Raw genomic sequence first — 15,027 nt, 5'->3', positions numbered from 1 at the left:
TCACTAGTTGGACTTTGTCAACTAACAACTATGGACCTTTGCTCCAGGAAAACAGCTGGACAGTAGTGATGCCAGGAGACAATCTGGACCAGAACCGAGGACTGAGAGGAGCTTTACAGTAAAAGGAGAACCAGGAGGAACCGATCCTTAATGAGAGCAGAGGGGACAGGAAGTGAGTCCAAATATGGGCATGACAGGAAGTGTCTGGGGAGCAGAGCCACAGGAGTGAGACCAGGTGAGACAGAGAAACTAAAGCACCTGGACCAGGACGAGGCAGGAATCAGGACAGGTAGGTGGTCCATTGTTGGGCCTTCGCTCTGAATCACTTAGTGACTTATTAAAAAGTCCCATTTTCCTATGAGACACTAACATTTCCTGCAGCTCGTGAACCTGCAGCTGAAGCACTGTGGTTGTTGTCACAGACATGATCAACGCTGCAGTGACTTCACAATGATTCATCTAATCATGTTTTCAAGTTCCTCCTTCAGGTTGATGGATGTCACTTCTTCCATGTCTTCCTTTGTCAGCGTCTTCTTCCAGCAGGGATCTAATAACCCACAGTGTGGAGCTGTTGATGACCCACATCTTGTTGTTCTACCAGCGGACTCTTCAGGACCTGCGTTACTCTCTGCAGGTATTTGGTGATTGCTACTTTCCTTGTGGCCTCTTCCTGTTTCCCATTTGTCTGCACTGTTCTAAGGTCCTTAGAATAGGTACTGGGTACTACTTAGGTACTACCTGTCCTCAGTGTCTGCTATGTTGCCTTCTGGTAGTGTGACCCCCTCAGTCCTCACTACCTTCCCTCTCTTTGTCACCGTCCAAATCCACAATCTGAAGGACGTTCCCAACGTTTCACTCTCCAATGGTTCCACAGCTCTTTTCTCTTCAGCTCAGTTCTACTAGTGATCACATGAAGCCCATTAGGTTCCAGAGCTGTTCACCAGGAGGAGGCTACTAGCTGTGCAACCAGTTCTACTCATGGTCTAACAGGGCTCGTATGGAATCAAAGTAATGCCACTGATGTCCCAGTGCAGCTGTAAATCCAGACGTCTGCTCCTTTAGTGAAGGTGTTTGACTGAGTTTCTGTAGGTGACATGTCTGAAGCTTGTCCAGAGCTTCTGTCTTCATTTCCACTAACGTCCTCTGTCTTGGTGGAGGACTGAAGTGGGACTGAAAGCTGGAACAGGAGATGGAAAACTTTGGATTATTAGACACTGTCAAGGCAGCTGTAAGAGAAAGACTCCTATTAATGACAGTTTGAATTATTAACAGCTGTTCCCACTGAGACTGGGATGGAAAACATTAAAGAGGAAGATGATGATGATGATGATGATGTAGTTTGAACTGGGACTGGTGAACATGAGTAGAAATGAACTGATAGATGATGATGTTGATGATGTTGATGATGATGATGTAGTTTGAACTGGGACTGGTGAACATGAGTAGAAATGAACTGATAGATGATGATCTCAACCGGAAAAAGGTGGCTTGCACCCTCCAGGTTGGGGGGGAGATCCTCCCTCAAGTGGAGGAGTTTAAGTATCTTGGGGTCTTGTTCACGAGTGAGGGAAATAGGGAGCGTGAGATTGACAGACAGATTGGTGCATCGGCAGCAGTAATGCGGTCGGTGTACCGGTCCGTCGTGGTGAAAAAGGAGCTGAGCCGAAAGGCAAAGCTCTCGATTTACCGGTCAGTCTACGTTCCTACCCTCACCTATGGTCATGAGCTTTGGGTCATGACCGAAAGGACAAGGTCGCGGATACAAGCGGCCGAAATGAGTTTCCTCCGCAGAGTGGCTGGGCGCACCCTTAGAGATAGGGTGAGGAGCTCAGTCACCCGGGAGGAGCTCGGAGTAGAGCCGCTGCTCCTCTGCATCGAGAGGGGCCAGTTGAGGTGGCTTGGGCATCTGTTTCGGATGCCCCCGGGACGCCTCGTAGGGGAGGTTTTCCGGTCCTGTCCCACCGGGAGGAGGCCCCGGGGAAGACCCAGGACACGTTGGAGGGACTATGTCTCCCGGCTGGCCTGGGAACGCCTCGGTGTCCCCCCGGAAGAGCTGGAGGAGGTGTCTAGGGAGAGGGAAGTCTGGGCATCTCTGCTAAAGCTGCTCCCCCCGCGACCCGGCCCCGGATAAGCGGAAGAAAATGGATGGATGGATGGATGGATGATGATGATGATGATGTTGATGATGATGATGTAGTTTGAACTGCGACTGGTGAACATGAGTAGAAATGAACTGATAGATGATGATGATGATGATGTTGATGATGATGATGTAGTTTGAACTGGGACTGGTGAACATGAGTAGAAATGAACTGATAGATGATGATGATGATGATGATGATGATGATGTTGATGATGATGATGTAGTTTGAACTGGGACTGGTGAACATGAGTAGAAATGAACTGATAGATGATGATGATGATGATGATGATGATGATGATGTAGTTTAAACTGCGACTGGTGAACATGAGTAGAAATGAACTGATAGATGATGATGATGATGATGATGATGTAGTTTAAACTGCGACTGGTGAACATGAGTAGAAATGAACTGATAGATGATGATGATGATGTTGATGATGATGATGATGATGATGTTGATGATGATGATGTAGTTTGAACTGCGACTGGTGAACATGAGTAGAAATGAACTGATAGATGATGATGATGATGATGATGATGATGATGATGATGTAGTTTGAACTGCGACTGGTGAACATGAGTAGAAATGAACTGATAGATGATGATGATGATGATGTTGATGTTGATGTTGATGATGATGATGATGATGATGATGATGATGTTGATGATGCAGCACAGAAGTTAAATAAAGTTCCATTTGACACAGTAAATATTCAAGTGTTTAATAAAAATCACTTTAACAGCAACAGATCAACGTGTTCAAACGGACCAACATGGCCGACAACAGTGAGAACATTCACAGCTTTTCTACTCATTAGACCAACAGACTTTTTATACTAGAGTCACTGGGAGTTTATTCCATTAGCATGAGCTCAATAACGACAGGTGTATTAAGAACCTGGATTAGTTTTAGTCCTGATTAGTTTTTACTCCTGTTTAACTGTCATTTCTGTGATGTGTCCACATTTGTATTATTTTCAGTGTGAGCATCGTGTTACTGTAGTAAATGAATTTATTCAACTAATAAAGTGTTCATCTGTGCCCCTGGCTGACTTTTACTGCACCTTGCCTAGAGAACGAGAAGATCCATATGAATATTGGCTGAGGCTGAATAAGGCTGCTGATGTTGCCAGTGGTTGTCTGAAAGAACAGGGCAAAACGTTTGACAATCCCGGTGTTGAGGTTACACACATGTTTATCAGACACTGTCCTGATAAAGATTTAGCTCTTACCTTCAGGTCTAAGACATTTGATAAATGGTCCACTCGTGAAGTTCAGGAAGTGGTTCAGGAAGTGCTAGATGAGTACCATTTAGACAAAGGGCTTAGGTCCACAGCTGAGGGTTGTAGTAGAGTGAACATGAACAGGGTTGAAGTTAGCTCTAAGCCAGTTCTGGATAACAGTGTTGAACATAAACACACATTAGGACAGGACAATTCTACGCTGGAGAGGCTGATAGGAATGCTGGAAAAGGTGTTGCTGCAGGGTTCAGACTACACTCAGCCCAACAGAAGACAGGGTAGCCGTAACAGGTTTCAAAAGATTGAGGGCCTGGATGTTTCTCCGTGTTCGGTGTGTGGTGATGCTGCTCACTCTGGCCTCACACACTGCAGGGAGCATAAGCTGTGCTTCCTGTGTCATCAGCCTGGCCATGCTAGACAACATTTCCATGCGGCCGGGCCATGCGGCCCCCGCTTCATGGTAATCAGGAAAACTGAAGGATCTGCGTGCAGGGGAGGACAGCGCAGACCGAGTGAATGACCCTCCCTCTTTGGATTTAACAGATATTGATGATTTAGAGACTTTGTGCAGCACCCACAATAGATTAGTGCAGTCGAATAAAAATGTGATTGTGCAAGGTCTGCAAAGACTTTCTAACACTGATAGTCTGTTTTACACTGATGTCACAGTTGACAGTGAACATGTTCTGAAGGCTCTGGTTGATAGCGGGTCTATGGCATGTACTATAAGTGAGGCGGCAGATGCTGTTCTTTCTAAGACTGTTCCTGGCATTGTGAAGAAGTCGGCTGAGAACTTTGTCATTGTAGGTTGTGGTGGTCACCCTGTCACACCATCGTCCATGTATGATCTCACAGTGTCAGTTTATGGTTACAAAGTTGTTATCCCTGTCTTAGTTGTGCCAGGCCAGGGTGATCAGATGATTCTTGGCAGTAACGCCATTAAGTGGCTCATCTCACAGATGCAAGAGACCATCCAGAACCGGGATACTCCATCCTCTGTGACTGGCGAGTTGAATGACAAAATACCACGTCTGATGTCTCTGCTCTCAGGCTCTGCAGAAAGGGAAGGTCAGCACTGCATCACAAAAGCTAGGCACGGCTAAGCTCAAAAGAAGTGTGACATTGCAGCCCAAGTCTGAACATTTAGTGTGGGCCAAATTGCCTCCACCTGACCGCTCTTCAATAAAAGGCGCTGTTGTCATTGAACCGACCCAATCTAAGTCCAGACCTGCACAAATTATGGTAGGAAGGGTTGTCACCTTGTTATCAGGTGATGGCTGGGTCCCTGTTAAGATTCTGAACCCCACTGAAAAGACACTCACCATAAAACAAAATGCAAAAGTAGCTGACGTGTCTGCATGCCTTTCGGTACATGACTTTCCAGAGCCTGAACAGGTCCAATTAAATGCACAATACACAAAGTGCCAGACCTAAAGTGTGAGGAGGAGATCTCATGTGCCTTGAATGAAATGGGTCTGCAGGATTTGGATATGTCATCTTGTGAAGTTTCGTTGGAGTGGAAAAATAAGTTGGTGCTGCTTATTCAACAGTACGAGTCAATCTTTTCCAAGCGGAAAATGGACTGCGGTGAGGCCAAGGATTTTGTGCACAGAATCCGCCTGATGGATGACAAGCCATTCAGATTCCCATACAGGCGTATCCCTCCTTGCCACTATGACAAACTCAGAACTGCATTGACTGATATGGAGGAATTGGGGATTATTCGTAAATCCCAGAGTGAATATTCCTCACCCCTTGTTCTGGTTGTCAAACCTAATGGTGACCTTCGCATCTGTAATGATTTCAGGTGGCTGAATGCAAGGACAGTGAAGGATGCTCATCCTTTACCACATCAAGTGGACGCTCTCGCTGCTCTTGGTGGAAACGCATTCTTCTCTACCATGGACCTCACGTCAGTGTTCTACAATGTGCCTCTGCATGAGGACAACAAGAAATATACAGCATTCTCTTCCCCATTTGGTCTTCATGAGTATAACAGAATGCCACAAGGCTTGACGAACAGCCCTTCAACTTTTATGCGTATGAAGATGTCCATTTTCGGTGATGAGAACTTCACAAGCCTGCTCTGCTACCTGGATGACCTCATGGTTTTTGCCCCGTCTGAAAGTATTGTCCTCCAGCGTCTGCAGATGGTCTTCTCTCGTCTCGCTGCCAATAACCTGAAGCTCTCGCCTAAAAAGTGCCACTTCCTTCGCAGGTCTGTCAAGTTTTTGGGTCACATCGTATGTGAGGAGATCCTGGCAAGGTGCAGGCTATAAATGATGTGCAGGAGAGTGATTTGATGGAGTCTGATGGGAAAACTCCATGTGCTAGGAAAATAAGATCTTTTCTGGGCATGGTCCTCTACTACCATCACTTTCTGGAGAGGTGCTCTGCTAAGGCTAGGCCGCTGTTTAATCTTGTGTCTGAGCCTGCTACATCACACAGGAAGGGCAAAGGCCGCAAGCCAAGGATGAAAAAGAGTCACGTGAAGCTCTCCCCAAGTGACTGGACTGATGAGTGCGCAGCAGCATTCGCCACACTGAAATATGACTTAGTGCACGGTGTCACGTTGGCTCACCCAGATTTCAATGCACCATTCATTCTGGCGATCGATGCTTCCTTTGATTGTTTGGGCGCTGTGCTTTCACAGCTGCCTCCTGATGGGAAAATGGCCACACCTGTAGCTTTTGCCAGTAAGACCCTCTCTCATTCACAGCTGAACTATCCTGCTCACCGTCTGGAGTTCCTAGCGCTGAAATGGGCAGTCTGCGATAAGTTTATCCACTGGCTAAAAGGGGGACATTTCACAGTCTAGACTGACAATAACCCCTTAACATATATCTTGACAAAGCCCAGGTTGGATGCATGTGAGCAGAGATGGGTTTCAAAGCTTGCTGCTTACAGTTTTGACCTGAACTATGTTCCTGGCACAAAGAATGTGGTCGCTGATGCGCTGAGCAGGGAGCCATTTGTACAGTCATGTGTGGGCCACCGGCTGGTCACTGAGCCATATACCACACTGTTAAATGAGATGAGTGGCATGTGTAACCCAGCCGTTTCTAGGCTGTCATTTTTCAGCCCAGTTATGTCTGACATTTCGCGAGGTTTCTCACGGGATTTGCCGCCAGATTTTGCGGGACTTTCGGGTATTTAAATATGGTGGCGCTTCATTGTTAGTGGTGGAGTAAGAAAGTTTGGAGCTGCTGCAGTTGAAGATGTCTCAGGCCATTTGTAAACATACCTTGTTTGTGCTGTATGAGGTATATTACAACCGGGAACTGGCCAGGTTTCTTATCCTAGCCCAGGAATCGAATCCTTTCCTACTATCAGATGGTGAGCTACCACTAGGCCTTGGGCTTGAAGAACCAGCCCTGGAGAGCTGACAGCCATACATCTGCCAGTGCGGTAGGAGGCGCTGTGCCTGCTCTCCCAAATGTGTATTATTTCCTCCTGAGGCTTATCCAGTCTTCGTGCCATGGACTTCTGCCCTGGTGGGCTTATGGACTGATTATCTTGTTGGAGTTGATTGTCTTTCCTTTGTAAATACTGTAAATATCAATACATTCACCTATATGCACTCTACATCTGTTTCTGTGTGCGTTTCAAATCACGATCTAAATCCTCCCAGAGCCGAACCTGTAGATCTTTTGAACTGGAACTGGCCCATTCTGATCTGTGCTTGCACATCATGTAGCATCTGCTATGTAGACGTATGCTACACATGGCAGGTAGGACAGTACAGGATGCTTTTAGCTGCACTACTAACTGCCAGTTAATTGTTGACCAGTCAGAGTCAGATTCCGCTCACTCTTTGCCTTCTCAGGGTTCCCTCACACCTCATGAAGTCCAGGCAGTGTTCGATGCCCATAGCTCTGGTGGCGTGAGCCAAGCGAGGGGTGTTGTGCCTTCTTCCCCTCTGGTTACTGATTTTGGCCATCCACCCGCTCGTCCAAAAAGTGAACTGGCTAATCTTCAAGAACAAGACGTTGTTCTAAGCAGAGTGCTCTACTATGTCCAGCGCCACAGTAGACCAACAAGAGCGCGCCAGGGAGCCCCGTGGGGTATTGACACTGTTGAGACACTGGCCCAAGCTCATTATCAGAGACGGCATGTTGTATAAAGTTAGGAAGGATAAGCAGATGAACATGACGATCAACCAGTTTCATGTTCCAGATTGTCTCAAGAAACAAGTTCTCCAAGGCCTTCATGACTCAGCTGGTCACCAAGGGCAGGCTCGTACACTCTCTCTGGCCAGACAAAGATTCTTTTGGGTCGGAATGGAGAAGGACATCATCGACCATGTGAAACACTGTTTCCGCTGTTTGGCCGGAAAGACTCCGGACCCCAATGATCGTGCTCCTCTTGAAAGCATCCGCACTTCTGAACCTATGGAACTTGTCTGTACAGATTTCTGGACTGCTGAACAAACTGAGAGAAGATGTGTTGATGTTTTGGTCGTTACAGACCATTTCTCTAAACTGGCGCATGCGTTTCCATGTAAGAACCACTCAGCTAAGCAGGTTGCTCTTCGCCTCTGGAATGACTTTTTTTCCATCTATGGATTCCCCAAACGTATCCATTCAGATCAAGGAGCCAACTTTGAAAGCCAGCTTATTAAAGAACTTCTGGAGATGGCTGGTGTTCAGAAGTCACATACCACTCCTTATCACCCAATGGGAAACGGAGTTGTTGAGCGATACAACAGGACTCTTGGATAAGAGATACGAGCCCTGCCTCCCCGGTCCAAAGCCACATGGCCACAGATGCTTCAAATGTTGACCTTTTGTTATAACTGCACCGAGCATGAGACAACTGGTTTTGCCCCCTTCTTCCTCATGTTTGGGAGGATTCCACATCTGCCTGTGGATGTTGTGTTCCAACATGCTCTCCCAAACACGGTTGTTGTTGACCATCATGAGTTTGTCACTCGTTTGAGAAAAGATTTGTCTGAGGCTGCTCGCATTGCTCGTCGGAACAGTGCAGCCGAACAGTCACGTCAAGCTACAAACTACAATCGCAAGGTGAAGGGCTCGCCACTGGTTGTGGGTGACAGAGTGCTGCTCGCGAACCGAGGTGAGAGAGGGAGGTTGCGGATAAATGGAAATCCACAGTTTATGAGTTGGTTTCTGTTAAGCCTGGGATAAATGTGTAGAGCATCAGCGATCCTGTGACAGGAAGACAGAAAGTTGTTCACAGAAATCTTCTCCTTCCTGTGAGCTTTCTGTCTGCTGACAGTGTTGACAACCAGTCTGACTCTCCTTCAGTGCCTGTGAGTGAGCGGCAGGAAGTGGTGATGGCTGATGATATGGACAGTAGGACTAAGACTCTTAACTGGCTTTCACGTCTGAATCATGATGTTGACTCATATGTCCTGAGTGAGGGGATCAGTCAAGCTGACTGCTCAAATCCTGAAACTGGGGATCTGGAGTTTGAGTCGGTTGTTGTCCCGCAGCCTGAGCTTGTGGTGTCGGATTCCCTGACTCCTGGACACAAGCCTTCCAGGCTCCTTCCCCCGAGCCCCAAAGTGGCTGTGACTCATATGTACCTCCACAACCCCTGCTGGAAGGTGCTTTGCCCCCTGAAAGTGCATGTGGTAGTCATTTGGGTTCACCTGTTGAGGAACATTCAGGGCACACTGTTTTCACACAGCCAGCCCCACTTTGCACTAGGTTTGGAAGACCTGTGAAGCCTCCTGTACGGTTGATTTGTGAGATGAATAAGCAGGATGTGGATGATTCAATGTCTACTGTTGATTCTTTGTTCTCTTTTGTGAGGAATATGTTTTCTGCGTAATATGTGTGTGAGGGATTTGCACATGAGCATTTTGCTTGAGTTTACTTTCTACAGTTATTCTATTATGGAGCGATGGTTGCAATATGAGGGGTGTCTATGGCATATTTTACGTCTGTGTTAGTGCAGGGTTTGGCCAACCTTCTTACTGACAGATCTCTGAGTGAGAGGTTTCTAACTGACGAGTACTAGTACTGCTCCTATTGACACACGTTGGCGAGTTGACACTTGGTATCTTGCCTGTTTTGGTTGTTTGTTTGTTTGTTTTTCTTGATGCACTGTGCCAAAGTTTAGCTGGATTTAGGGGGGTGTATGTAACATAGTTAAAATGTATGCTGGTTAAATCCAGCTAAAAGGGGCAATTCGCCACCTGCTGGTAAAGGTTTGCACCTACATGTGGTAGTATAAACAAGGGATAATGGGTAATCTTTAGAGGCGCGGAGGATTTCCCGAGAGGTAACGTACCTGTGAATGTGTCCGTGGGCAAAGTGTGTAAACTTTATTAAAAGTATATGAAAGTTTTACCAGCACTATGAGACTGATAGTTGCGGCTTGTTTTTGTTTTTGTTCGGTTTATAAAGCATTTTGTGTGTGTTTTAGCTTGAAATGTCAAAGCTTTAGGCTAAGCTAGCTAGCTAACTATATGGTGCTGTCTCTCCAGACGGAGCGCACATGAGCAGATTGCCCCCAACACATGATCCATTCTGCCTTTAAATCCCTTGTAAAACTACAGGTTGCTGAATAAACCTGCTGTTGCCAAAAAACCAGAGCAGCTCCGAGTGGTTACTCAAAAAGAAAAGGACAGAGACAGACAGAAGACATGACACCACAGGTCACACATGTTTTATTTAGAACATGTAGAATCTAAATCTGTGTGTGTTTCTAAACCCTCGATTACTCAGAAATAGAAGAAGAAGCCGGGTTCCTACAGCTCGGACTGGTTTCTGTCCGATAGCTTTCACTACTCTTGGGAAATTTCCAGTGAAGAACAAACTGCTGCAGGAGATCTGAACTGACCACTGTAGCTGTTGACGTCCTCTTCTTAGTGCTGTGTTTGGTTTGCTTTCACTGGGACATGACAACCATGCAGAAACTAAGGGCAGGATCCAGCAGGTGTGTTTGCAGGTAACAAAGCAGTTTGTACTGTTGCTCCTACAGGAACTGGGACAAGAACAGAAGCAGAGGAACTGAAAGTATCTCATGATTGGAGTGTGTCAGTGAAATGATTTGTGAAAGTGGTTCAAAAAGCTGTTCAACAATATTTCCATCCAATCATTGAACTGATTGAATCAAAGGTTCAGAACTCGACTGTTTGTAGACGAGCTCGTTCGTTCTTACTGACTCAGTTCCAAACTTCATCTCACTCATTTCTCTTCTTTCTTTTGGACTTTTTTCCGGCTCTTGCTCTCGTCTGACAGTTCCACATCCAAACAGAGGAACTGCTCTTCTTCCTTCTTCTGTCTGAGCTCATCTTTATGTTTTGTAACGTCCACGTGTCCAACACGTCCTCGTCCGTCTCTTTAATTGTAGTGTAAATAGAAGTGTGTGTGTCTATAGTGTGAGGACGTATCCGTCTGAGGACGAGCAGAAAGCAGGAATGTTCTTCAGGCTGCGCTCAGACTCACGTCCAGCTGCTGGAAACACTCCAGTACACAAAGTAGTTTGTGAGGAACAAGTACTGAATGAAGGACTGAGTGTTTCCTCCAGAACTGAATCAATGACAACACAACAGATACTGCTGAGTTCTTCCAGAACAGGCTGCATGAAGGAACCAGTGGTTAATGAGGAATCCCACAGAACAAAGACTTTCTTCATTCAGATGTGGTCTCTCTCTCAGGACTGCTCCTCCCAGCCAGTTTTCAGTTGCCCCCCTTCTTTGACCTGATGAACTGTCTCTCCATTCCTCAGCCACCTCACCCGTTCAAGTGGCATGAATTGAAGTGCAGGGTTCTGCCATTAGACTGCACTTTGTTCCCAGAAACACACGGACACTCAGTCAGGGAGCAAACAGTAGTGTCAGCATTCACTGTGACCGTCTCCTGCACTGGACAGTTTGTCCACTGCACAATCTCTGTGTGCTGTTTGTTCCATGTTTCCCAGAGTTACAGTGACGTCTTGAACACGACTATACAAACAACAACTGTTTCTCATTCCTGTGTTCTCACAGATGTTGAACCCAGATTTGACCCTGGGTGTTTTACAGACTGGATCATGTTTCCTGTGGCTCCAGATGGTCTGTGAAGGTAGACTGTGTTAACTCTGGCTCAAATATTCAGTGTCTTTCTTAAGAATCAAGTGTTCAATGAAAACAGCACGCCTGACTTGAAGCTGGAATTCCAACATTCCCACAACTCCCAGAAATCACTGTACGTCTTGTGTTTGTTTCTTCACTGAGTGAAAGTCACAGTTTGATTTTCCATTTGAAATCTTCTCAACATAAACTCAGTTGTTCTGCTTCTTCCATTTCCTCGCTCACTCACACATGCTCTCTCTCTCTGTCTCGTGGACTTAGCTGAGGAACAGAGTCCATTGGGAGAAATGCTGTGAAATACAAACAGTAGAACATGAGAGCATGGTCCAGAACCTGAGAGCTGCTGTTTGACGTCTAGTTGACTAATGTGAACTAATCTAAATTCATATATAACACATGAGCATCATTCAACTATAGGATCATGAATCCACTTCAGTCTGTTTCCAGCAGTTCCCGGACCTTTCCAGCGTCTTCTTTCTGTAGCGCCTGTTCTCTCGTCTCCCTCCCTCCTGGTTCTTGGTCTGTCTGTGTGCTGGTTCTCTAACACCACCCCTTCTGCTCAGGAGGGGTGGGGTTAGCACAGTCAAGAGAAAGAACAACAAAGGGCTCCGACGGTTCACTTCCCATCACTAGTGGATTATATGGAATGAAGGCTACGAGCAGATTAAGAGCTGGAACTAAACATGAATGGAACCAACCAAGTGGCAGCAGAGCTTTGCACGGCTTCATTTGAAGAAACCTTTGACGTGTTTGTACCTGTTTAAACAGACACAGCATGTGAAGAAATGACTCTTTATTCTGTTTGAAACAACTATTACCTACTGGTTTATTACTAGAACGTCTCCCTGTCAGTTCATCAGTCGCTCATCATTAGAAACTGTATCGTTCTCAGTTCTAGTTGTTTCTGATTCCTCGTGTTTTGATGTTAGTAAAAATGAAAAGGAACAAAAACATGCAGAACCTGTGGAAACACACAGTGGGCTTCATGCAACAACAACCAGATTTATTCTTAACAGCCTTCTGAGCCAAAGAACGTCATCGCAGACATTCACTCATTTTCCACTATCTAGTATTTATTTCTTCTCTTAGACAACAACTCAGTTCCTGAGTGTTGTGTCCAGACCTGTTGGACCTGTCATGAACACACAGACTGCCTGTGTTGTTCTCCACAGAGAAATAAGAATGCACTTGGTGGACTTGAGAATTACAGGAGCTTTATCTGAATCACTGTGAGTCTGAATATGATGCAGTTGTTTTAATGAACATATACAACAAACACAAAGCTTCAATCAGTCTTCTCTTCACCACACGTCTTTATTTATTGATACTTTACTGAGTGTTTAACATTTATTGTGTAGTTTTATTTTGATAGTCATATTTCAGCATATGTCCTCCAGAATATTCTCTACTCCAACATCTCAGTGACTGTCATTCTTTTCACTGCATGACGTATTAGTCATGGAGCTTTTTGCTGTTGACAGATGTTTGGTTGTTTGTTTGTTTGTTTCCATGTAACTTCATGCATCCTTCCTTATTTCTGTCCCAGTGATGATCTGATCAAATATCTCTATAGCTGAAAATGACCAGGTGGCAACAATCCATTTAAAACAATGTAGAACACTCATCTGAACAAGAACAACAGAGAAAAGTAGGAGAAACTTAGTCCAACAAAACAAACATGTTCTTACATGAGGCCCGTTACTGTTGTGAAAAACTGGAAGTCTTCTTGTTAGTGTGTCTGTCTGGCTGTAATTCTATCATATCAGCTCTTGGTCGCCCTGTTTGGGCTCAAAATAACAAGGTGACACTTTATTTCTAATGTTTCTGTTCAATCAAATAATCCTTGTACAAAGAGGTACTGACAGAGATTCATTGGGACTTTTACAACATCAATAACATCTTTATGAAATTCTCCAACAGAGTCAAAGAAACCAGAGCTCAGGATTGTTGTGGTTGGAAAAACTGGAGTTGGTAAGAGTGCAGCAGGAAACAGCATCTGAAGGAACAAAGTTTTTCTATCTAAGGTGTCGACGTCCTCTGTGACAACAGAGAGTCAGAAGGAAACAGGAGAGTTTGAGGGTCAAACACTGGCTGTTATTGATGCTCCAGGTCTGTTTGACACCAGGAAAACTGAAGAGGAAGTGAAGACAGAGATCAATAAATCCATCTGCTTCACTGCTCCTGGTCCTCATGTGTTCCTGGTCGTGATCCAGATCGACAGGTTCACTAAAGAGGATCAAGAAACAGTTCAAATCATTCACATGATGTTTGGAGAACGGGCTGGATGCTGCACTATGGCCTTGTTCACTCATGGAGATTTTCTGATGGAGGAAAACACCTCCACAGAAGAATTCATAGGTGAAAATTCAAATCTCAGTGACTTCATCAGTCAGTGTCATGGAGGAGATCATGTTTTTAACAACAGAGACCAGGATCCAGCTCAAGTCAGAGAACTGCTGGAGAAGATGGAGAGGATGGTTCAGAGAAATGGAGGAAGATACTACAGCAGTGAAATGTTCCAGGAAGCTGAGAGAGTCATAAGACAAGAAAAGGAACGTCTTCAGAGAGAAAACTAAATATGGAGCAGGAAGAAGCAAGAAGACGGAAAGAGAAGGACAACTCTTTAATTCAAGCTGTTCTAACGGGGAACACTGCTGGAGCTGCAGGTGGAGCAGCAGGTGGAGCTGCATTAATGAGGAACACATGTGTTACACAGTGAGATGATTAAAGAGTCTCCAGCTGCAGCTCACTAAATACTAAAATGCACGTCCAGGTAGAAAAGTGTTCAAATCCTAATCATCATGTTCAGCAGCATTTGGTTTTCTGTTCATGTTGGAGATCAGCAGCATCCTAATGGGACTCATCATTATTGATTATTGATCACATGGTTCCTGTTCATTATTGTCATGTGGTGTAACGTGGGATTTGAAGGCTGTAGAAGGGTCCAGACTCTCTGCTGCAGCTGAATCATTGGATCATTTAGAAAGAAGCTTCTTGTTGGAAAGAAGGAAACTGTTTGAAGACTGAAATCAACAGGTTTGCAGTCACATGGTTAAAGTGAGAGGTTGGTTTCATGGATCCACTGTCACTGATCGGACTTCAACATGCAGATAAATCCACATGTGACTAATGAGCATCTGTGTCAAGACTCTTATTGTTCAACAGGTTGATTTAAAGCAGTCAAACATTTGATGTAGCTCCCAGTTTTTAAAACCACTTTTTAAATCATACAATCAAATGTTCAAATGTGACCGAGTCAATCTGAGCAGAGAGAAAAGAGAAGATGATGTTCTGGGCCGTAGAGTCTCTGTGGTGGACACCCCCGGACTCTTCAGCACTCATCTGTCTGAAGAGAAGGTGAAGTCAGAGCTGGAAGAAGCCGTAGATCTGTGCTCTCCAGGTCCTCACGTCTTCCTCCTCACCATCCAGCTCGGACCATTCACAGAACAGGAACAGAAAGGGCTGAAGACTCTGCAGAAGATGCTGAGTCCTGACGTCCCTGAACACACAGTGGTGCCGTTCACCTACGGAGACCGACCGGGAGACACCGACACGGATCAGTTCATCAGAGAGGACCAGAACCTGCAGGAGCTGCTGAG

General features: G+C 45.4%; 1 pseudogene; it reads left to right on the top strand.

Annotated features, from left to right (window-relative positions):
- The first annotated feature begins 241 nt into the window (after positions 1-241).
- Positions 242-14,185, top strand: LOC113166672 (annotated as a pseudogene).
- Positions 14,186-15,027: the final 842 nt, after the last annotated feature.

Source organism: Anabas testudineus, chromosome 18 (assembly GCF_900324465.2).
Source record: "Anabas testudineus chromosome 18, fAnaTes1.2, whole genome shotgun sequence".
Lineage (NCBI taxonomy): Eukaryota > Metazoa > Chordata > Actinopteri > Anabantiformes > Anabantidae > Anabas > Anabas testudineus.
Note: the sequence above shows the minus strand (reverse complement) of the source record. Positions and strands in the feature narration are given on the sequence as shown.